Source organism: Schistocerca piceifrons, chromosome 4 (assembly GCF_021461385.2).
Source record: "Schistocerca piceifrons isolate TAMUIC-IGC-003096 chromosome 4, iqSchPice1.1, whole genome shotgun sequence".
In the NCBI taxonomy this organism is placed as follows: Eukaryota; Metazoa; Arthropoda; class Insecta; order Orthoptera; family Acrididae; genus Schistocerca; species Schistocerca piceifrons.
The window spans coordinates 747093312-747118587 of NC_060141.1; positions in this window are offsets into that span (position 1 = coordinate 747093312).

Below are 25276 nucleotides of genomic sequence, written 5' to 3' on the forward strand. Positions count from 1 at the left end.
TAGCTTGCAAACTGCTCAAGGAGTCACTACAGAGAGTGAAAGACGGTAGCCATATTGCGCGCATTGGACCATGTACACTTCTGCTCAGGACTAATTCCTCAGTAAAAACACTACATCCATTTGGCAAGGAACGAAGTTCTGTGTATCTCGCATAGGTGTAAGCATAACCAGTGTGACCAGCAACCATGGATCCATCAGTAATAATCACTTTGGAACCCTGGAATGAATTGAGGAGACAGTAGAATTGGTGGTGAAGGGTCTCCAGAGGGAGAGAATCCTTTGAATTGATGGAGAGATCAAGACAGAGCTGTGGCTGAGAGAAGATCTATATAGGGGTACGTGCATGAGTGGAGAAAAGAGGCGGAAATGGAAGTGCTGGGACTCAAATAAGAGCGACTGAATGCGGGCAGCCACTGTAAGACCACACCGTGACCGCCACCACCACGGGAGGTTGATCTCCATGTCTGGATAAAGGAGACCATAATTAGGGTGCTTTGGGGTGCAGCGAATGCGGAACGCGTGAGATAGCAGCTGTTGTTGGCGCAAAACTCGCAGCAGTGGAATCCCCACCTCTGGGAGAAAGCTAATCACGGGGCTAGTCTGGAAGGCACCAGTCTCAAGTCGTACCCCACAATGGTGGATGGGGGGTCTAGTATCTGCAATGTCGAAGGTGATGCAGAACCATAGACAGGACTCCCGTGGTCTAAACAAGACTGGACCAGCGCTTTGTACAATTGGAGTAGAATAGAGCGATCTACACCCCAGGTGGTATTGCACAGACATCTAAGAACACTGAGATGTAACCAGCACATCCTCTTCAGCTGGTGAAGATGAGGGAGCCATGTCAACCAGGCATCGAACACCAGACCCAAGAAGCGAAAAGTGTCCACCACCTAGAGGTATTGGCTATCGAGGAACAGGTCTGAATGGGAATGGACTGTACACCGACGGCAGAAATGCACGACACACGACTTGGGCCGTCCCCCATGGTTTTCAGTTTTCGGTGGCCAAGATTGGGCCCTGGTATATTGTCCCCTGTAGACGGCGTTCTGCAGCGCCGATGATGGGGGAAGCAACGTAGATACAAAAATCGTCAGCATACAAAGAGGGACTGTCGACCCAGCAGCCCTCACCAGTCCATTAATAGCTTCAAGAAAGAGAGGGACACTCAGCACAGAACCCTGTGGAACCCCATTTTCTTGCCGATGGGAAGTGCTGTAGGAGAAACCAACTTGGACCCAGAAAGAGCAACAAGAAAGAAAGTGACTGACGAAAACGGGCGGAGCACCACGATGGCCCTATTTGTGAAGGGCGGTGAGGAGTGGTGGCGCCAGGTGGTGCCATAGGCTTTATGCAGGTCAAAGAAGTCTGCAATGAGGTGTTGCCAATGGGCAAAAGCCGACCAGATAGCAGACTCCAGGTGGACCAAGTTATCCACCGTAGAGCGGCCACAGCGAAAACCACCTTGAGTCGACGACGAAAGGTCGCGGGATTCAAGGACCCAAAACAGAGGCCGACACTAGGTGTTCAAGGAGCTTGCAGAGGGTGTTGGTAAGGTTAATTGGACGGTAGCTATCCAACTGAAGAGTTGGCTTCCCAAGCTTCAACACCAGAATAACATTGCTTGCCTGTCACTGGGTAGGAAACACCCACTCACTCCACAGACAGTTGGAAAGGGTCAATTTAAGTCAGTGGCCAGCCACTAATAATTGTTAGAGCATTTGGTTATTTATTCAATCCGATCCAGGAGCCGTGTAGGGACAAAGGGTGAGGGCGCTGGCGAATTCCCATTCGCTAAATGGAGAATTATAAGGCTCCAAAAAGCGAGAAAGACAAAGGCAGTTGTTCTGAGTGCTCTTTCAGAAGGAGGAACGTGGGTGGAAACTGAGTCGATGCAGAGGCTTAGGCGAAGTGTTGAGCGAAATGCTCAGCGACAAAGTCCAGATGGGTAAGGACAATAACACATACAGAAATTTCTGCAACGCCAGTGTGAGGACGATGGCCAGAAATTCGCCCGAGTTTCGCCCAGCCTTGTGAAGAGGGGGTGTGTGGTCCTATGACAGCCACATGTCATTCCCAGCAAATCCGTTTCTGAAATTGGATTAGGTAGCTGGCCTGGGCGCGGAATCGTTTAAGACGAGGACAGCAGTAGAAGGGTGCCACTTGAAGTGCTGAAGACCGTGGCGGCAGTCTTATGGCCGCAGCAATTTCCGGAGTCCACCAGGGGACCATCTTCCGACATGGGGAATCCGAGGAAGAAGGGATGGTTGAAACAGCTGTGGAATTAATGGCGGCAGTCGAAGTCTGTGTAGACTCATCAATACTGCTGTGTGATAGTGCAGGGCGGATGGTAGCAGAGGAGAAGGCATCCCAATCAGCTTTAGAGAAGGCCCACCTGGGAGGGTGACAGAGAGATACACTGATGGAAGGTCAAAACAATAGGGTAATGATTGCTGTCAAGTAAGTCATCAATGACACCCCACTGAATGGAGGGAAGAAGTCCAAGACTGCAGATGGAGAGGTCAATGGCAGAGAAAGTGGTATGTGCCACATGTGGGAGAGCAACTGTTTAGTAGACAGAGGTCAAGCCCTGCCAGAACAGTGGGCATTTAAAGTCCCCTAGAAGCAGGAAAGGAGAAGGGGGTTGTTGCTGAAGGGTTGTTAGGGCAAGGGATGTGGGAGGCCTGTCAGTCAGGAGGTAGAGATTACAGATTGTGATTTTTAGTAAATGAGTTGCCCTACATACCACTCTGGAGTGGGCAGATGGACCCTGACAGCAATTGCTTCCAATGTCCTTGCAGACCAAGGTGCAACCACCACCAGAAGCCCACAAGGGGCCAATTCGGTTTAGACAGAAAGTGTGGAAACCACAAAGTCTGGGTGAGTAAGAACCGACAAAATGCTGCTGCTTGCATTGCTCTCCAGGAGACCCAGAGTAGGAGGAAAGAAGGGGCTGCAACTCCGGCAGGTGACGCAAATATCCCTTACAATTCCAATGGAGGATTTTCAAGCTGCAGTCCAAATAGCAGCGTGACTGGCTCCAGTCTGCTTGCTAAGTCGCCATCCGTCATCGACAAGGATGGGGTGGGGACAGACACTGTTGGTTCATTGGCTGGAGGAGGGGAAGGCGTCACCTCAGGAGGTACCGGAGGGGCCCTTGTTCTTGTGTTTCTGCCTCTTCTCTTGTGAAGGAAGAGAAGGGCAGGGCAGACTGCAGCGAGGCTGGGCACAGAATTACACCTGGCAATCTTGGCGCCCACTGGCTGTAGATCACGCGGCTGATGTGGAGCTGTAAATTGGCTTCCAGGGAGGGTGCCAGGAAAAGGAGTCCAAGGAGGGAGCTCCAGCATCGGCGGCTGCCGAAGAAGGGAAGTGCTTCTCCAGTGGGGAAGGGGGAGCAGCACCCGAAGGGAGGGGAAGGGGGAAGGGAAGTGGGTGAGGAGGAAGGTGTGGGGTGAATGGGGTGGGTTTGGGAAGAGGAGGGGGAATGGAGATAACTGAAGCAAAAGTAGAAGTTATAGTCACAGAATGGAGCCAGTCATACTTTTGACTAGTCGGTCTAAGGTCTTTTACTCTTGAATCGGTCGTTCTTTCACATACACCGGGCATGCTGGTGAGCATGGAGGATGCTGCGCATTACAATTTATACACACTGGCAGGGGAGCACAGGCACTCCCCTCATGGAGGGGATCATGGGTGCAGTGTAACCATTTAAAGGCGGATAAATCCAACTCCTCACTGCTCGAAGTTTGCACAGAGCTCCTCGTCAGTTTGAAATTGATACCAGTGGAAAATGATGCCCTGTCCATCTTCTCCCAATATTGGTGAGGTGCGACAGAGACTGGGATGTCACCGAGATGGTCACAAGCATGCAGGACTTCAGATTGGGCAGCAAAGAACCAGACCGCATTTTACTCAAGGATTCCATTTCGTCTCCACGAAAAGCAAAGGCTTGGTAGTGGCAAAACTTTCGCCATCTGTCCTGGTACAAACCAGGTACCGAGGGAAAGGTCTCAACCAAAGCCAGCTAGTTTGACCCTCTTCCCAGGGGGTGGCCAGGGAGGGGAAAGCCGAAGGATCAGAAGGAGTGTCATGTCTTCTATCACTCTTAGAGACGGCCACAGAATGACCAGGGTGTTGACGTTTTTGTCGCTTCATGTGCAATGCATCTGCCCTGGTACCACCCACTCTCAGGGGCTCGCCCTATGGGCGCCAGAGCAAGGGCCATCTGGCATGGCGGCCATTGCTGGGATTTCTGGTGCCACAGAGTGATGAGCATCGGCTCCTGGGCATACATGAGGCATTAACAGCTCACACACTAGCAGTGTGATCCCTGTGGTTTCAGGGGGCTCAGCCAAGTGGGTACCTAACAGCCCCACCACACGGACTGGCTACCGTGCTGGTGACCTAGTAGGACTGGGGCCAGGGTGCAAGTGGAAAAGGGGGGGAGGGGGAGAGGAGTCTGCACCATGGAAATTAGGTTTGGAGTTCATCCCCAAATGGCTCACACTGAATGGGGCAATGTGCGCGCCACGCATGTACCCACAGAGGGGAATGTGGGCCTCCTGGGGCGGGGGGGGGGGGGGGGGGACAATGGACCTACACCTGGAGCTATTTCGTATGAGAGCAGCACCACTCTCGTGGTTATCTCACGCACTCTGACCGCAAATCTGGACGCCATTCTGGTGATTCGGCCTGTTGTCTGCCATTCATGAACAACATTCCAGGGTGTGTTTCCGAACAGGATGATACATACCGCTGTTGTACCTCAACATGCTCTACAGTGTGTCGACATATTGCCTTGCCGTGCTCGATCACCAGATCTGTCTCCAATGGAGAATGCATGGGACATCATAGCTCCTATCTCACCCACAACCCGCATGTACTGACCGTGTACTGACCAATTAAGTGGAATAGGCGTGGAGATCCATTCCACGAACTGACATCCCACACCTGTACGACACAATGCACGCACTTTTTCACACTTGCGTTCAACATTCTGCCGGTTATAGCGGTTAGCAATGTACTAGCATTTCACATTTGCAATGATTTTTCTCGCGTTTACCTGAGCTCGTGATCGTGCAACGTTAATCACTTAAACGTGTTATTTAGACAAAAGTATTCCCGAAATCCAGTTACTCTATAGTGATTATGTCTTCGTGTTGGGAATTTTTTCCTCGTCAGTGTACATGATAATATGTGAATGTTTCAGGTTAAGTCACTAAATTTCCTCTCCTTCACCTTCAGACGACCTGACATTGTTCGCTTCGGAGTAAACCAGTTGTGGCGTTATAAACGTACCTGAAATATATATGAGGTGGTTTCCGTTAACATTTACATTATTATGGCGTGGCACACAAAATGATCGAGATTACACCTTAGATTGAAGAGAGATTACTAACTTCTTAATTTGCGAGAAATAAAACCTGTTATCGTTAATGAGACAAAGGCTTCCCCACATTAAAACTCTTATCTAACAACTGTGATCCAAATATGATCGCTATTAAAGAAGACACACAAGTAACTCAGAGCTTCGATGAGTAGTGTGTGTCTAATAATGTGAAGTTTCTGCTGTGTGTTGCAGGTGACGGCGTCTTCATGGAACAGTCGAGTGATGGAGGAGACGAATCGGGGCTGCACCAAAGTTGGGCAGATCATCTGCACCGATAGCTGCTCCAAGGTAGCCAAAAATACTGCACGTTCCTGACGCGGAAGACTTTAAGTACTTTCAGTTCGTGCAAAAGCTGCCTCTGTGAAAACCGCAGCTTTTAGAAGCATATCGCTACGTTAGTGGTTTTGCTGACCACAGTGAACAACCCTTAATGCACACTTGCCTTGACTGGTTGTAGAATGTTTATTCACACAGAGGCTTGTGATTGTATGTCCACTATTTCTTTAAAAATATGAAGGTGTTAAACTAATGAAGTCACATGCTGCCAATTCAGTACTTAGTCATTTCACTAAGTTGTTGAGAATTTCAAAGGGATAATTAGGCAAAGAATGACTGAAACAGGGGTAAAGAATACAACACCACTGACAGGAGTAGCAAATAATTAGGAAATAATAAACAGGATGGAAACTTTAAAATCTCATCAACATGGACACGCAAAATATGCTTTTTTCTGTCCAAAATCCTCTTAACTCCGAAAACAACTCAGTTTAGCCATATTTGCACTTAGAATCATTGCAAATCTATGGTAGAGACAAATCAGTAAGTTGACATGTTTTGCACATTTTCATTCAACAATGTGATATAGAATAATTTTCTGGGGCAACTCATCTTTAAGAAAGAAAACTTAATTGCTCAAATACATGCTGTATGAAGAATGTATCGTGCACATTCACGATCATTTCGCAGACGCCTGTTCAAGGAGTTAAGACGTTGGGCAGTCTGACTACTCCTTCACAGTATGTTTATTCCCTCATGAAGTTTTCTTTTTTGTGTAAATCGTTCCTTTCGAACTGTAGTGGATTATTATGTACAAAATTACAGCACTAGAAGGAAAAATGACGTTCATAACTATCCATAATATTGCTAGAGTTCATCAATGCTTTTGTCTGTAAACCTTCCTATATCATATAGACTCACCACAGAATGCATGTGCAATATCGCCATACTGCATCCAACCTCTTAACACGAACATTAACATTAACATGAACTCAAGGAATAATGTTCATGTTAATGTTCATGTTAAACAGCTCCAAACCACAGCCTTCTAGATCGAATAGTTCCGGAGGTAGAGGGAGTCAGTGAAGGAAGACTAGTTTTTATTATTTGAAAGTTAATAGTGCAAGTGTAAAAAAAATCTACACTTCTAATTAGAATTATTCGACAAATGATGCATCAAATTGTTTAGGCGAGATCAAACACTTTTAGAGATAATAACCCAAAAATGTCATTTTTGACCAATTTCACGATAAGAGAACGCTTGCAGAGTCTGTGACTGCCATGACCGCCATCGCATCGCTCTTAGTGCAGTTGAACGATGTCAGCATATCCGAATACTAGCGAAATATATGTAAGAGTTGTTAGTGGCACCAACGTTAGTGCACACGTAACTGGAATTGGAGTTCTGCCTGTGCGCTTTTGCATTCCTGGCCCCATTTTCAAATGTTCCTTTACAAAGGAAAATCCAGGAGAATTGCCCAGTTCAATTCTCACAGCACTGCGAAGACGAGTTCATACGGACAATGTCAGCGGCACTGAGAAAAAGAGTACAATCGCTAAAATTGAACAAAGCTTTTGGAACCAATGGCGAACCTAATTAAACCCCTCTTTTAACGATAATGTACCGTAGATGTCGCGAACAAAAAAGTGTGTCCGCAGCACTTGGAAGAAAGCACAGATCGTGCCCATCTGCCAGGAAGGAAGCAGGAGTGATCCATTAAACTACCGACAATTGTCCTTCACATCCATCTGTTTTAGAAACTTAGGACGTATTCTCGGTCGTCAGGCTTCTGACTGGTTTGATGCGGACCCCCACAAATTCCTCTCCTGTGTCAACCTTTTACATCTCAGAGCAGCACTTGCAACCAACGTCCTCATACATTGGGATACAAGTATCAAATAACTGTGTTCCTCTACAGTTTTTGCTCTGTGCAGCTCCTTCTAGTAATACGGAACTTATAAGATCTGTTAAGACATCAGAGAATATCATCCTGTCCCTTCTGTTTGTCAGAGTTTTCTATTTATTCCTTTTCTCGGCAATTCTGCACAGAACCTCCTCATTCCTTACCTTATCAGTCCACCTAATTTTCAACATTCTTCCATAGCACCACATCGCAAATGCTTCGACTCTATTCTATTCCGGTTTTCCCACATTCCATGTCTCACTAACATATAAGGATGTGCTCCAAACGTAGATTCTCACAGATTTCTTCCTCAGATTATGACCAGTGTTTATACTCCTGACCAAGAGAAGTCTGTTAGTATCACTTTTTGCCAGTGCTAATCTGCTTTTTATGTCCTCCTTGCTCCGTTCGTTGTGGGTTGTTTTGCTACCGAAGTACCAGAATTCCTTAAGTTTGTTTTTTAATTACCAATTCTGGTATTAAGTTTCTCACTGTTCTCATTTCTGGTAGTTCTCATTACTGTCATCCTCTTTCGATTTACTCTCCGTCCATATTCTGTACTCATTAGAATGTTCATTCCATTCAACAGGTCCTGTAATTCTTAGGTCATACCTAATCTAAATGATGTATCTCGAAGATAAATACCTCCCTCACGCCATCCAGAACGGATTCAAAATAAAACCACGATGTGAGACCTAGCTTGCGTTTCTCTCACACGAGATCCTGAAAGCCATGGATCAAACTGCCTCAGGCATACTATCGGAAAGCATTTCTACGCTCAGTCCCGCGACAAATTTCACTTAATACCGAAAGAATTATCCTATTGTGGTACTGAGGATTTTTTGGTAGCGAGGACGCAGCTTATCTTCACTAGAGAGTCACGGAAGTAACTACATTTGCGTCCTCGCGAAGTGTCTTGGGGCACTAGCTGTACGTGTTGTATGTTACTGAAGTGGCAGACGATATTAACAGTATTCTCAGACTACTCATAGATGGCACTTTTATCAATAAGGAAAAATAATCTCAAAATATAATTTCATACAGCATGGTAAAGCTGTGACAGCGATTGGTGCTTGATGATCATTTAGAAGGAAAAAAAAAAAGTTAAGATCGCAAAATCTCTCACTTATTAAAATGACCGGTTTTGACACATTTATACGGTCATCTTCAGATTGTGGGCACTGTGAAGACATGAAAGTGCTTATTAATTAGGGATGTCAGCCTTTTAATAACATACACAAAGATCAAAATAACTGTTGCGTGATATTTCGCTGGAGCTTTGCGTAACGTTTACAAAAGATGAGATACCACAGTGCAGTGTTTACCCATTTGGCTGGAGCTGGTGGCGTGTTGAACAGCTGCGTGTCTTAAAGGTACCTGCCGTCATACTAGTGGCTACTCTACCTTTTTGTATAGAAGCACCAAGAAGAGTCACCAACAGAAAAAGTGCTAGGATCGTTGAAAGCCAGCTGGTGTTCCTATTTGAAAGTCTTTCATAAGTTTATTGAAGACTTGCATTGTTTGTTTAAACATTCCTGCTATAGTCATTTTTGTATAATGGTACACATACAATTATCCTACTGTTTTTACGGTCGCAGGTTCGAATCCTGCCTCGGGCATGGATATGGGTGATGTCCTTAGGTCATCAGTCCCCTAGACTTAGAACTACTTAAACCTAAGATGTTGAGTCCCATAGTTCTCAGAGCCATTTTTGCTGTTTTTACATTTCAGTCAACAGTTACAATGCTTTTTCACTTAAATTATGTTCCCACTGGTTGCAGCTGACGTAATGGAGGAAATGCACGCGTTTATATACACTATTTAACTCTTGGCACACGAGCCACTGTTATGCAGCAGGTGCCGTTGTGATTACATGCAGCTGTTCACCAAGCCGGCAATTCCAGGCAAATGGATAAACACCATTCTACGTAATCTGTACTAAATACCAGAGATACATTAAAGTTCCAGCCAAATATGAAGCTACAGTATTTCTAATCCTTTGTATATCTTTTGTAAAGGCTAACTTCCCTAACTGACAAGCAATTTATTTTTTTTCAGCACTCATAATTTGAAGATGGTCGCGTAAACGTATCGAAACCGACTATTTCAACAAATGGGAGACTCTGCGATCTTAACTGTTTCTCCTAATTGATTATCTGAAAATAGCTGCCTAAATGTGCTTCCAAATCTTGATATCTAGATCTAAATCTGCATCTACGTCGATACTCCGCAATCCACCTTACGGTGCGTGGCGGAGGGTATCCCGTACGACTACTAGTCATTTCTTTTCCTATTCCATTCGCATATAGACCGAGTGAAAAACACCTGTCTCTTATACTTCCATATGAGCCCTAATTTCTCGTATCTTTAGGGTCCTTACGCGCAGTGTGTGTTATAAGACTTGCACCAGGCGAACGGTGTACCCGACAGGAGGTGCCAGCTGCACGACATTTAATTTTTGAGCTGACGCCATTTGGGCGACTTGCGCGTCGATGGGGATGACAGCACAACATCCAGTCCCTGGGCTGAGAAAATCTCCGACCCAGCCGGGAATCGAACTTGGGCGCCTTTCGTCAGCGCGGCCGAATGCTGTGCAATCAGCTATCGAGGTGAACCGCAGTGTATGTTGGAGGCAACAGAATCGTTCTCAATTCAGCTTCAAATGCCTGCTCTCTAAATTTTCTCTGCAGTGTTCCTCGAAAATAACGTTGCCTTCCTCCAGGGATTCCACTGTGAGTACCTGACGCGTTTCCTATAAAGTTTGCGTGTTGTCCGAACCTACCAGTAACAAATCTAGCAGCCCACTTGTGAATTGCATCGATGTCTTCCTTTAATCCGGTTTGGTACGGATGCCAAACGCTTGAGCAGTACTCAAGAACAGGTCGCTCTAGCATCCTATATGCGGTCTCCTTTACAGATGAATCACAATTTCCTAGAATTCTCCCAATAAACCGAAGTCCATCATTCGCGTTTCCTAATACGTTCTTCACACGGTCTCTCCATTTCATAGGGCGTTGCAGCGCTACGTCCAGATATTTAAACGACGTGACTGTGTCAAGCAGGGCATTGCTAATGCTGTACCCGAATATTACGGGCTTCTTTTTCCTACTCATCCGTATTAACTTACATTCTTCTACATTTAGAGCTAGCTGCGATTCATCACACCACGTATGAATTTTGTTTAAGTCATCTTCTATTCTGATTCAGTCAACCAACTTCGACAGTTTATCGTACACCGCAGCACCATCAGCAAAGAACCGCAAACTGCTGTGCACCCTGTGTGCCAAATCATTTACGTATATAGGGAATAATAGCGGTCCTATCACACTTCACTGGGGCACTCCTGACGATACCCTTTAGTGATGGTAAGATTTAAAAGTTGTGCGAAGACTGACGTCCTACCACCCCTTAAAGCTAGTTGTCAAACGGACCAACTTTGAGCAGGAGAGGCACCATAGGACATTCTAATTTCCAATGTCTATACGTTTACTGCTGTGAGTGTGAATCCTCAATCCTTCCTGATCATGCTGACAAAGCTCTATGAATTTTTTGTAAAAGTTCAAAAACATGAAATATCACATAACAAAATAAAAATTTTTGTATCATTTTATTCGTTTACTATTGGTTGCCCTTGTTGCTAGATGTCCACTTTTCTTCGTAAGTAACAGATTCTTCGGTGGAATTTTACACAGCATACAAACCATACTTACAGGAGTAAGTAACTATTCTAATTTATGAAATAAACATTAATCAGTTTAAAATTTATTTAAACTCAAATTTTAATGAGCTGTTACATTTTATAGTTAAAAACTGTGGTAAAAATAGAGAATTAATAGTTTTCAAAAGTCTAGAGTTTTCCGTTAAGGAGTTTGATTTGAATAAACAGTGCAAAACTCATCGAAGAATCTCTCTTACTTATGAAGAAAAGTGTACCTATAACAACAAATGCAACCAACAGTAAGTGAAAAAATTATGAAATTTCACACGTAAAGAAAAAAAAAACAAAAAAGCAGCAGTGGAAGTTCAAAAACATAATATGAGTGTCAATCCTGGTCATTTTGACAATTATGAATTTATTTGTAAAAGTATAGACAGTGGTAACTAAAATTCCCTGCTTCAAGTAGGCCCATTTCACGTCCTACCCACTTTAATGTTTAGGAATGTAAAATGGTGCAGTAGCCTATCAATATAATTTCGATGAGTGGCAACTGGAATCGGTCACCTACGTGAAACAAATTGTAGGGAGATGAAATGGAACTATCGCGTGAACTCACTCTTCAGTAAAGCAGGCTCAAACATACAAATGAAAGCGGCGTCGGTGTCCTTGATTTGTTTAAACAATGGGAGTGCGTCACGGAGACGCTGAAGAAACTGAACTGGCAGACGCTTGAAAATGAATTTGTTATGACGAGGAAACTCGTCAAATGAACCATGAAGCCGTCGGTCCCAGTCGCCTTAGGGAGTTGTTCGGAAACTTTAAAGTTTAAGAAACCGCTCCATGCGAATAGGTGCCGTGTCCTTTCGCTCGACATGCTTGCATTCTCTAGAAGCATATAGAGTACTACTTATTCATTACCATTTTCCGGTACTGAACTACGCTTTAATTGATACGTAGTGGCGATAGTGATTGGGGATAATCTGCAGTAAGATGATTTTATGGTCGCAGTTGTAAGCATGCTCTTGCTCAAGGTACTGCACTCTGGGTACTGGACCTACCTATCAGTGTGACGTCATTACGTACCCCGTCAGTGACCACTTGACCTCCATAAAAGCTTGTATACCTTCAAGAGAAGGAAACAAAAGGTTATTGATTTTGTGGAGGAGCTTTCTAATACGAATCGAGACGATGGAATAAGTCGCACATCGCTTTGGCTGACAGCAGTACCCCGACTGTGGTACTGCGCTCGAAAGAGTGGTCCGTTAGCCGAAGGCGCCTAACACTGAGTTGCTGCCATGCTGCACATGCGCAGTACTGCGTATTAGTTAAAAACAAACAGTCAGTCTTGGTTGCAATTTTATTTTTTTTTATTTTTGAACGACGCGTTTCGCCTTATTTAGGCATCTTCAGGTTATCTTTACTGAGCCCCCAACCTTACTCTGTTACTCGCTCCTGTGAACGGGAACGCGTGATGCAGATCTTGGTGCCTCTCGCGTCCATCTAGAAAAGATAACCTGAAGATGCCTAAATAAGGCGAAACGCGTCGTTCAAAAATAAAAAAATAAAATTGTAAGCAAGACTTTTTAACTAATATTGTTAAGCACTGGTTTGCTATATGCCACACATGGAATGAAAGAATTTCCCAGTACTGCGTCACTGTCATAGCTCGCTCCTCAGTCTTATTTTTTTGCCAGAAAGAATTCCAGTGGAACTTATTATCAACAGAAGACATCAGTCCTTGTCGCGATGTGCGCAAGTCAGGCATCGACGCAGAAAAAAATGCACGTGTTACACACCTTACAACTGTGCGAGGAACAGCTAGCCGTAGTATTACGCCATGCGATCGTGTCAAACTACATTTGACGAGTCAGATTCTAGAAACAATGTGATAGACTTTACTCTTAGCCACTACAAACAAGCATGTACTCTAGGACTACGTGTGGACTGTGTACTGACTATAATTAGCCTGAAATCAGTCTCAGTACTCATTTCTGTACTTGTATTGGCGTAGAACACTTCATGACACCACCATTCCAGTTACAGTGTAAAGCGGCTGGGAGTTCAGATGCAGCCGGCTAGGCACTTCAGTCTGGAACCGCCCGACCGCTACGGTCGCAGGTTCGAATCCTGCCTCTGGCATGGATGTCTGTGCTGTCCTTAGAACTACTTAAGCCTAACTAACATCTGAGGTCATCAGTTCCCTAGAACTTAGGTTAAGTCCCATAGTGCTCAGAGCCATTTGAGTTCAGATTCAGAATTAAAATTAGCGTTGTGGAGCACCTGCAGAATCTGAGCTACAAAGAACGCCAGTCAACGGAAAAAGGTCGAGCTACAGAGTCGCTTTAATCGGCCCCCTCACATTCAGCCAACGATAGGGCTTAACATCGGCGACTTAGATTGCGATCAACGCATGTTCACTGCATATACGCAACATACACGAGAGTGCGGAGCTGACAGGACGTCAGAACCGGTTTAGCCATCTGTGCGGTAGGGAGGGTCCGTGGCGAGAGTCAGACCTCTACTGATGACAGGTGCTTGTTGCTTTAATCTAACTGGTATAAATGTTTGGAAATAGCTAGGTTTCATAATCGATAGATACTTGTGAATTAGTTATGGCTGATAGCTCCTGTCCTACTAGAACAAATTGGAAACTTCCCCCATCAGATGCAAGAACTTTTACTGTTTGTAATTAGTCGTCAGTCGGAACTGCAGTGGCCCCTCCGGATTCTAGACAAAGTATAGATAACCTAAGCCCTGAAATTAAGAGACCATATTGTCAATCTAACCCCGCACAAGGTAACTTTAAAGATGTAGTCATGTGTGTAAGGCTGTACTGAGTTAAACGATATTTACACCTTTCATATCGATACTACTAACCGTGGACAAGGTAATTCAAAAAGGAACATATTAAAGTGTTGATTTTACTATCAATTTTCCAAGATATGCGAATAAATTTCAATACAAATCGTGGTGAATTACTACGTACTACTGCCGAACCGCACGACCGCTACGGTCGTAGGTTCGAATCCTGCCTTGGACATGGATGTGAGTGATGCCCCGCCTTCCCCTACTTAAACCTAACTAACCTAAGGACAAGATGGGGAAGCTAACTTTATTTTTGTCCCTTTTGTAAGGGTTTAAATTCAAGTAGGTCTGATTATCATTTGTTTACTGAACCATTGAATTACAATAGCATGCAAAGAAACCTGCAAACTTGTTAGATTTAGTTATAACTATCTCGATTTGAAACATAAACTACCAATTCCCCGTCTTGCCCCATATTTAAGCTTTAGAGATGAATTCCTGCTAGTTCCCCATCTTACCCTGCATAAGGACTGGAATAACGAAATCATGTGACGGTAAGGTTTCGAAACATGGTTCTGCGGATTGTAGGATCAGGTATTACGTTTTATTTAGCCCTCTTACTTTCACATAGCACACAAGTGTGGACAGCCTCGTCATCATCACTTTCTATCCCTGCACAAGTGTCGTGGGCCCAGCGTCCGCAGCTAATACGCCGTATCCAACCTCATTCAGAGAAGTCATAGCAGTATAAACATTCTTCACTCTCTTCCTCGTTGTCATTCGACCTCAGTTTATTATCCCTTGAGCATGAAGGGGTGGTTAAGACGTCAGTAACGTTCGTCACTTTTTCTTTGTCATTATGTCCTTTTGGTGGTATCCCAGGTTTATTAAACGTCTTTGAGAAGAGTTTTCGTTTACATGCAGCACGTTTGGGGACTCCTTATAGGAGTGAACTATCTGAAGAAATTAAACGAAAAGGAGATTCGGTTAAAACAACGGGTTTTCCACGCCTTTTAGATGGTTTCCTTTTGGTTTTTTAATCCACCTTTGGAACAGCTAACACCATTTCAGGGCTGGTAAACTGAAAGTTAGACGAGACAGAGGCTTGATCGTCAGTTCTTAATTGTTCAGATGTTTTACGTCTTGACAACATCTCTGGTATTTGGCGTAGAGTAAATATCTCTGGAGTGAGCATTCACATGCGCAGAACAGATTTTGTGTTGTCAACATACTTTGCAGGCCTGGTCACGTGTTCTCGGGACGTCGTGTGTTATGTCCGTATAGCGCCCTGTATATTTAGATTGTCACTACTTCCCTAGTACAGACGAATTCTTTTCCAACGTGTCGTGTATTATTTATATATGTTGCGCAGACATTTTAATAGTACCCATTTAATACCGGGAATAAACCAGCTACGTAACTTTTAAGGGGAACTGATATTACATCCTGCTTCTTTGCGATAGGTGTCACAGTTCAGATGCACTCGATTTTCGGCAGTCTTCGGTATGATACGGCACTTTATAGTATTATAGAGCCTGACATTTTATCAGCGATAGTCTTCCAAACGACTTGACAGTACGCTAGTACTTTTGCAAGTGCCCTAAAAACACCCAATTTGCCACACATTAGCGATTATATCCCTGCTAATTCGTCCTTTTTTTCTGCTATTTCTGCGTATTTATTTTCTCGTTTTTGCGACCTAAAGCATAATTTTTCTTACTGGTGACACTTTGAAGTATTTATTTAACGCATTTTACGTACTTGCTCCCAGTTTATTAAGTAATTAGTAGACTGAGTAATCTATATAGATAATCGACAAGTCACTGATAAATGCATGGAGGATAGTATTTGCTGAAACAACTAACCATTCCCTTTCATATTCCACTAGTAAATTTACGAGAGGAAGCGACTGTTTGTAAGCTTTTGTACGAGCCGTAATATCTATTATATAGTCACAAAATCGTAGACAAATATGTCTACAGAATCAAGCGTTAATTATAATGAGTCTCTAAATTTTTTAACATATACAGTGTCTCTTACTAATACGATAACTATAGTTACGTGGTATGTACCCATGAAAAGTTACTATCCCTCCATTCACATATTTTTCTTTGCATCCGTAGCAACGACAGTAATTCACCATCGCTATTACACGATCAACAAACGGTGAAACAACAAAAACTCTTGATATTATAAACTTCAAACGCTGCAGGAAGCACACATGCACAGCGAAGTCCCGAAAACACGTGACAATCCTGGTTTAATGTTGACAACATGCGCAGAGCGCAATGCTCACTCCAGAGATGTTTACTCTATGGTATTTGGTCTTCCGTTTCTGTAACTTCAGATGTGTGAGCTTGATCAATGTCTGTAGTTGAACAGGGAAGGTAATCACTTTCCTGAAACACATTTCTGTTTACAGGCCAAATGCCTGTTTTCCGAAACCCCTTCACTGCTGTGGACATTGTAGCTGAATGAATGAAGGCTTTTCCGAATAAACTTGCGATCTGATGCAGCGTAACAACGTTTCGAGGATGGGTGCGAAGCCACGATCTTACTTCATCTCCGTAAAATTTACTGCGAGGTTTCATAAATGCCACGTCCAATGGTTGAAGACTGTGTGAGCAGTGTGGCGGCAAACACGGCAAGACAACCCCATCTATCAGTTCTAAATTCTTGGTGTGCGTTTTGTGGGCGTCCAATATGAGAAGTATTGGTCTTTCTTTTGACGCTCCAGTAAATGCAATAAACTTCTTAAACAAAGTCAAAAATAGTTCTTTCGCCATCCAACCAGTTTCTTGGACTTCTGCCCAAGCACCAGGGGGCAGACCAGTCTCAAACGCTTGTTGCATTCGTTTTCGAGGATAAATTAACATAGGTGGTACGTAGCATCCCGACGCTGAAACACAGATTTCTGCAGTCACAGTCTGGCCTCTTTCTGCTGAAGTAACTGCTCCCACCTGTCTGCGCCCTTTCAAACCAACCGCCTTTGTGTGACCTTTTGGAATGACTGTTAAACCTGTCCCATCGCAATTGAAAATTCTGTCTCCCGTGAACTTGAATGTGTCGAATTGACTGCTGTAGATCGGTTTTTCAATCTATTAGAAAGTTGCTCGAGCGACTGATGTGGCCTCTGGTTTTCGTATTGTTAAGGTGGGTTTTCGTGCAGGAAACCATCCATCTCTTGCAGCAGATTTGGCTGCAGTAGTAAATGGATGTTTGGTGATGTTTCGTTTAGCTAGCTGAAAAGCAAGTTCACAAATTTCTTTGTGTTAGATGGGACAGTATTTTGGCCTGTGTTAAGTAGTCTTTGAGTTCTGCCTCTTGTTCTGGGGTAAACACACTAGTGATTGGTCCTAACCTTCTCACAACTGTATAGCCAGGATTAGCACGTTTCTTTGCCACGCCTGAAAGAACCCATATGACCTATAACAGCATTTACAGCGCCTTCCATTGACTCCAATGACCACTCTTATTTCAGATGGTTCGCAAGTATCGGCGACAAACGTCTGGGCAAAACACGTGGAAAGTACTATTGAGTCATACCATTCCTGGTAATCTATATTATATAGTAAATACCGTATTTCCAATAGTTAGTATTTTTGCCATGCCATAACGACTGACTTTGTAATTAATTTGGTATTCAATATTCCAACGTTTCCTAAGTATGCATTAGGCTATATGATGAATACAAATACACAAAATGTGCATTCTATTTACAATTGTATTCAACGTATAATGTACGTGTTCAATACTGTCAGCGAGGTAAACACATGAGACGATAAGAACGTAATGGTTGGACAAATAGCAGGGGCAAGACGGTGTGGGGCAAGATGGGGAGCTTCCCCCCCTTGTCCCCTACCATGCTGTCAGGTTATGTTACGCCTACATTAACACTATTTAGTGAACATTGACTACTGACACAGCAGTTTACTGTTAAGAAAACGTACTATTCAGTGCTATATATACAGTCTGGACAAATGCTCACGAAACATGTTTTAGGACCTCGAAAGGTGTAAAACATTGCACGCTACGTACAATTGTTAAACTGATTTGCAAAGCTCACAGAAAGCACCGCGAAACTAAGGTTCAGCAATGTAAACACACTGGGACCTGTGTGTTGATGATGTTGACGTAGCTATCCACAGGTAGCAGCACTAACTGTAGCTTATAGCCCTCCCCCGTCTTGCCCCGCCTTCCCCTAGTTCTAAGTTCTAGAGGACTGATGACCTCAGAAGTTAAGTCCCATAGTGCTCAGAGCCAATTCGTATCAGAGAGGAAACTAATAGTGAGATAAACCTTAAAGGTTCAGCATGATGTGGACTCCGTATATTGTTTTGTTTTAGGGCGCAAAAGCAACTAGCGTCATACGCGCGCATGTCAAAACTGTATAACACGAATACAAAGAGAGGAGTTAAAAAGGACTGCACGTCAAACCCAATCGACGGAAGGAAGACAGCTAAGAAATGTGACGTGAAGAGAGGTCTGTAAAAGTTGCCCCACAGAGAGGTGGGGGTCCTGAACTAAAAATGAAATGGTATTCACCATACCGCTACGACAGATAAAAAGTAAAACGCGGTCGACAGCCCGCGCGTCGTTCGCTAAAAAGGCCGATAACTCAGACGACAAAAGCAAACGGGAAAGTTAGCAGTTAAAAGGAGGGCATTATGTCAGAAAATGGCGGACAGTCAAAAGTTGAACGCAATGTTCACTTAAACGGCGATGGCCGAAAACACAGTGCCCAAAGCGCAACCTACTTAAAATGATCTCACAGCGAGAGGCCCGGGAGAAGGTCGTCCAAGCCGCTGGGAGAGGCTTAATAGCCCGGAGCTTGTTCCCATGAAGGGAAGACCAGTGATGATGCCGAAGTGACAGACGGCAACGCGCAGATCGTCGGAAGGAATGTAAGAACTGGCGGACTGAGGTACGAGGACTGCAGCTTTGGCAGCAGCGTCAGCGGCCTCGTTTCCCGTCAGACCGGCGTGACCAGGGACCCACATAATCATCACAGCGGCTACCTCAAGAGTGAGCAAGTGACCGCTTTCCTTGACACGTTGCTCTAAGGGATGGGCTGTGTACAGCACACAGAGGCTTTGAATGGCGCTAAGAGAGCAGATGACGCAACTGAAAAACCTGTGACGCCGTATGTACTGCGTGGCCTAATACAGGGCGAAGAGCTCTGCTGTAAATACTGAGCAGTGTTCCGGAAGCCGAAACTGAAAACGTCGGCGCCAATGACGAAGGCACGCCCGACACCATGGTCAGTGCGAGAGGTATGCCATTAGGCATGCACAGTTAAATGAGCTACAGAACCTGGCTGAATGTGCATTAGCGGAAAATACTGCAGAGCAATTATGAATAAAGATAGAAGAGGGTAAGTCAGAGCACCGTTAATAGAAGCTTTGGAACTCTTAGAACCTCGCTGACTTTCGCCAATTGAAAGCATGGCAGCAAGTTGGCTTGTTATGTGTACACGTAAAACGAAGTTGAGCTACACAGAATGATCACAGCGCCATTGCTCACGGGAGTAAACAAAATACACCGAGGCCTAACCACCTCGCTAACCGCACTTACCGGTACATGTCGTCCTACTATCTCAGCAACAACCTCCGAAGTCGTATAAATCTGATCTGTGTTGGACACAGCAGAAGCGTAATGGAAGACACCCAATACCTATCTGATCCTTTCGGCATCAAAAATTACTCTATTAATTCCCGCTGCTATGTGACTTGTTCTCACTGGAACTCCACGGCTATCTGACTGTACTCTACAACACCAAAATTACTCTCCCCCATCCGTACACACCCGACCTCCACCGCGTCCGTCCCACTGCCCTCTACGCAGCGCCACGGCTGTCTCCCTTTCGGCCCGCAAAAGGTCCTGTTTCTCGCAGTCTTCTCTGATCAATCACCTACACTCTGCAAGGCACTAGCCCAACACACCCCTCTTTGGCGCCCTTGGAAAAACAGAAAGCTACCAGATCCTTCTAGAAGCTTCTTTCGAGAGATACGAAGAGCCAATGAAACGTCTCCCCTAAAGAGAAAACTGTCATCGTTGTTCCTCTAAAGCTAATGGCCGTTCCATGCCCTCCTCAGCAAGGCAGACCAGAAATTCGTCCCAACACTCAGCTAAACTTATATTTCCATTCAAGGCAGTGAACAAGCACAGAACAGAGATTTGCTGATCGTAGAGGGCACTTAAAAACAAAATAAAACACAGGATGCGCAGGAAACACCACCTCTGGTAACCAGTGTTACTTACAAGGAGAACTCCCCACCGCACCTCCCTCGGATTCAGTGGTAAGAGGTCCCAGTGGACAGCCCGTCAAAAACTGAACACAAATCATGCCTGGAAACAGGAAGAAGGTGTACTGGACTATCAAACAGAAAGCGTGAAACGGTACAGTAGTTTCCGCTCTATAAGCAGCAGGTTTCGCTGCTCGCTCGCACCGGGAGATACAAACAGAGGCGGCTCCACCACCAACATTACTGCACGACGCGGCCGGCCGCGGGTGCAACAGAACCCATGTGGACGGGTGGATAGAAATGTTTCAGGCTTCATAATACGTATTTATATGTGTCGTGTATTATGCATTTCTTGTACGTGAATGTGACTCTGCACATGAACTTCCCTAATCCTCCTCACACCCTTCTGTAAAGCGTGACCAAATGTTAGGTTGGCACTACTATACTACATAACTACTTCCCAACTTACTCCTGGGTAGGGTATCACAGAGACAGCACAGGCAGGTAAAAGTCAAAGGCGTTCCAGTGTCACAAGATTTGGGGTGGAAGATGAAAGATTACCGTCTAACCTCTTTGCCTAGGGACGCCAGATGAAAGTTGATGTTGTGAAGCCCTGAATGAAAATTGCGCAACGGATAACTGGGGAAGGGAGCTTGAGAGCGCTAGCTAGAGAGTAGCCCCTTGCCTAGTATCGTACAGAAAGGGCACAAAGGACTCACACACTGATGTGTGGGTCCCTGCATTCTTTTATTTTAAATGAATTCCTTTAACTTCTTTGTGATCTTTAAAATAAAAAGGTAATCAATTCTCAAACATTATCTCTCGACTTTACAGCGATTGCAGCAATTGTTTCAGTTTACAGATATTACAGTTTTACAACTTATAGCTCGGGTATATTATATGCCAATCTGCACGCACACTTCTACGGGCAAGACGGAATTGCGTTGGCCAAATGTATACCACCAAAGTCTCCCAATATTTTACATAGGACATCCACTATGTGAGGAGGATGACGGGCAAACTGGGGACCAGATACATTAATTTCGGAAAATTGACCCCTGTGGTAAACGAGAACATTCTTTTATTTCCAGCTTTGGATTGTGTAAGGAAATGAATTATAACTGTGGTGTCACCGCCAGACACCACACTTGCTAGGTGGTAGCCTTTAAATCGGCCGCGGTCCGTTAGTATACGTCGGACCCGCGTGTCGCCACTATCAGAGATTAGACCTGCCGTGTGGCGGCGCTCGGTCTGCAGAGAGACGTTCTAGTACTCGCCCCAGTTGTAGAGCCGACTTTGCTAGCGATGGTTCACTGACAAATTACGCTCTCATTTGCCGAGACGATAGTTAGCATAGCCTTCAGCTACGTCATTTGCTACGACCTAGCAAGGCGCCATTATCATTTGCTATTTATCTTGTGATGCATGTACCGTCAGACCGATGTTTACCAATTATGGATTAAAGTTAAGTATTCCAGAAGCTACGTACTTTTTTTACTAGACTCAACTCCTTTAACTGTTCCAGACCTCACGCCAGCCTGCGTGAGCTTAAACGCGTGCCTTTCGGCTACCTCATAGTGGCTTGGCTGTCTTGCCAAGTCACAACAATAACAAATATTCCAATACCTCTCTTCCATGCTTGGGTAAGTGAGCAGACGTGCCCTCAGTGCGTCTGGGTGCCCGCCATATTCTGAGAGTGTTACAGAAGACGAACATTGAGACAGAGGTCTTCCTGGGCCCCGGTGGAGGGAGTGGTCGAACCACTTGGCCGTGACCAACCTCTTCACCCCAAATCTTGTGACACTGGAAAGTCTTTGACTTTTACCTGCCTGTGCTGTCTCTCTGATCCCCTACTCAGGAGTAAGGTTGGCACTACTCTACTACAGAACTACTTCCCAACTAACATTTGGTCGCGCTTTTACGGAAATGTGTGAGGAGGATTAGGGAAGTTCATGTGCAAATTCACATTCACGTACAAGAAATGCATAATACACGACACATAAATACGGATTATGAAGCCAGACATTTCTTTCCACCTGTCCACATGGGTTCTGTTGCACCCGCGGCCGGCCGCGTCGTGCAGTAAAATTGGTGGCGCAGCCGCCTCTTTCTATTTCCCGGTGCGAGCGAGCAGCGAAACCTGCTGCTTATAGAGCGGAAACCACTAACGTTTTAAACGGTCCAAGAAGAAGCGGTGCAGAATAGAGAGCTGGATAGAGGAACGGTAAAGCGGTTAAGTGGTTACGCTGTTGGACTGCCTAGTGGTAGGCAGATGCCAATTATTTTTTTTTCTTCGCTGTTCGCTTAATTCAAATTTGTGCCTGTGTCGTGCTATAGCATTCGTCTGCAACATCGAGGTGTAAGATAGGGACCCATAACGACAGTTGATTGTGCACAACTCTCTATTACCAGCCGAAAGGAAGTGGCTTTCGAATGGGAACCGCAAACGTTTGATGACAAGGCGACAAGTCAACCGAGTACTCCGCCGTAAAACACGACTGATGTATTATAGACTGCATTAGTAACGATACGTGTCATATGACAGGAATCTCTTATCGACGCACCTAATGTGTAGGCCTGGTGAGTGAGTGAGGTGAGTCTCCCCGCCCGATATAGGTGTTCGTGCGAATGTGAATGTGATCATTCCCAAGGAAATGATGAAAACATAATTGTTTGTAATAAATAAAACTGAGTGTGGTCTCTGTGATTGAAGGGATCAGTTTGTGACATAGTTCACACCCAAAGACTTCCAGAACGGAACGCAACGTTAAAAACGTATGTTTTGACAGAGCACAGAGAAACTATGTTGCAAGAATGGAGTTACTTATTTGTTGTTTTCATTTCTGTGAGACGTCTATGTGGTAACTCGTTTGTTCTAACATTTACTTTCGACAGTAACTTATTCTTACCGAATGACTCATATTCTATAACCAATGTATAGTATGCCAACTGCCACGATTACAGAAAGAGAACTAACATTTCAGTAACCGGACAGACAGTTCACAATGTTGTGGGGAAAAAAAAAATGGCACGACGAAGTTCTGAACACGGCTCGCCCACTTTCGTTTTTGCATTTTGTTCGTCATTGTTCGTTGTATTTGGTCGTAGCGCACGTCACGTGACACCCGTTGAAGTTCGTTGTTGATCCCTTCTCTCAGTTTCATTTATTACAGAGACCAGCCAGCTATGTGACCGAAAAGGCTGAGCTACCGTGCCGGCGCCCACTTGTCAGACCAACACCATGACCACTTAATCCACGACGCCGTTGCTGTGTTAGCGAACGGTCCGAGATTAAGAAGTGAATAAAGAGCAGCCTGTTTCTAATTTGCTGCTTTTTTCACAGTTCAGTACACCTTCGTGTTTTCATCCTTGATGTGTGTTCATTTTTTGACGGGCCATCTTACCATTAAATCTGAGGGGGGAGGGGTGCGACGTGGAGTTTCACTTGTCAGTTGAATTAGAAACAGTAGAAACAGGCCAAAAATTTGTGTGTTACCTCGTCAGGTTTATGAGTTCTAGATATATCAGTCACGTTGCGTTCTTGCCCAAACACAGCAACCATAGCACAATGGCCATTCGCCATGACAGCTCGTTCCCTCTAGGAAAGTGTCGCGAGTGTCACACCAATACTGGCTGTGTCACAATTGTGCCATACCTGGAGCCGTCATTCAGCAGGTACCAAGCAGGGACGTCACTTCCACAGGTACGCCGTTCCTCTCTCACTCACAGTCACCACATTTCAAGTGACATTCATCACTATCCAACGGGGACCAAGCAGAGGCCAAAGAGGTTGTCACATTAATATGGCCACCGTCTATGTTCGACATCACCGTGCAACAACCACTAGCAGTGGAAGTTCCTATGGGAGCCGCGCGAACGTACCACAGATGTCTGGGGATGTAGAAAACAGTACAGTCGTTGTCGTAGTAATGAAACGGAGAGATTTATCTACCGTCCAAAAGGGGATGATCACTGGATCCCAGGCGAAGGGTAGAATCATCTCCGAAACGTGAAGAGCTTACGAAACTGACCGTGTCGCAGTGGTTAAAGTATACCGTGTATGGCAAAATAGCGCTATGCGAAACCGGCGTCGAGGCAACGGTGGTCCATCACAGCGCAGGGGTGAACGGCAGACACGGGGATGTGTACGGGCGACTCCGTGCCACTGACCGCCCGGATGAACCAAGGGCCTGCGAACCATCTCTCATCAACGACTGTTCAGTGTATGTTGCTGCACACGAATATCCGCAGCAGGCGCCTGTTTCGTGCACCCATTCTGCGTGCTGTTCATCCGCGATGAAAGCCGAAATCTGCACGGCAGTACCACATCTGAACATGGCGACAGGTGGCCGTTTCAAATGAAGTTTCATGCTCCATCCGACAGATGGCCGTTGGCATGTATGCCCGTGCAACAATCGTCGGAAGGTTCCAGGCTGCAGCGAGAAGCGTTATTGTCTGGAGAACCTCATCGTGGCATTTTCTGGGTGATCTCGTCTCTCTGGAACGCGCAAAGGATTAACACAAGCACGCACCTCTAGTTTGGGAACATGCCCACTACTCCGTGCAGTTTGTTATTCCTCGGCGCCATGGCGTCTTCCAGCAGCACGATACACACAGTTCGCAGTGTACATGCGTAGCTGGAAAAGCACTGGAAAGAGTTTACTGTACTCCCTTTCTCACCGAAGTCCCCGGATTCAAACCCAGTCCAGAATATGTGGGACCATCTCGATCGGGCTGTCCGCGACATGGATTCTAAACTGAGAAACCTAGCTGGCCACGGAATTGGTGTGGGCATGGCTCCTGTCGGTACCTTGCAGAACTTCACGGAATCTGTAACTGCACATCCGCGCTACAAGACGTGGTTATTGGGGCTTTGGACCATGTGGTCACACTAACGTGGCCGGACACTGGCGGAGCTCCAGGGTGACATAAGCAGTACTATAGACAACGTTCTCGACGTCACACTATCAGTGGGACAGCTCGCACTAAAATGCAG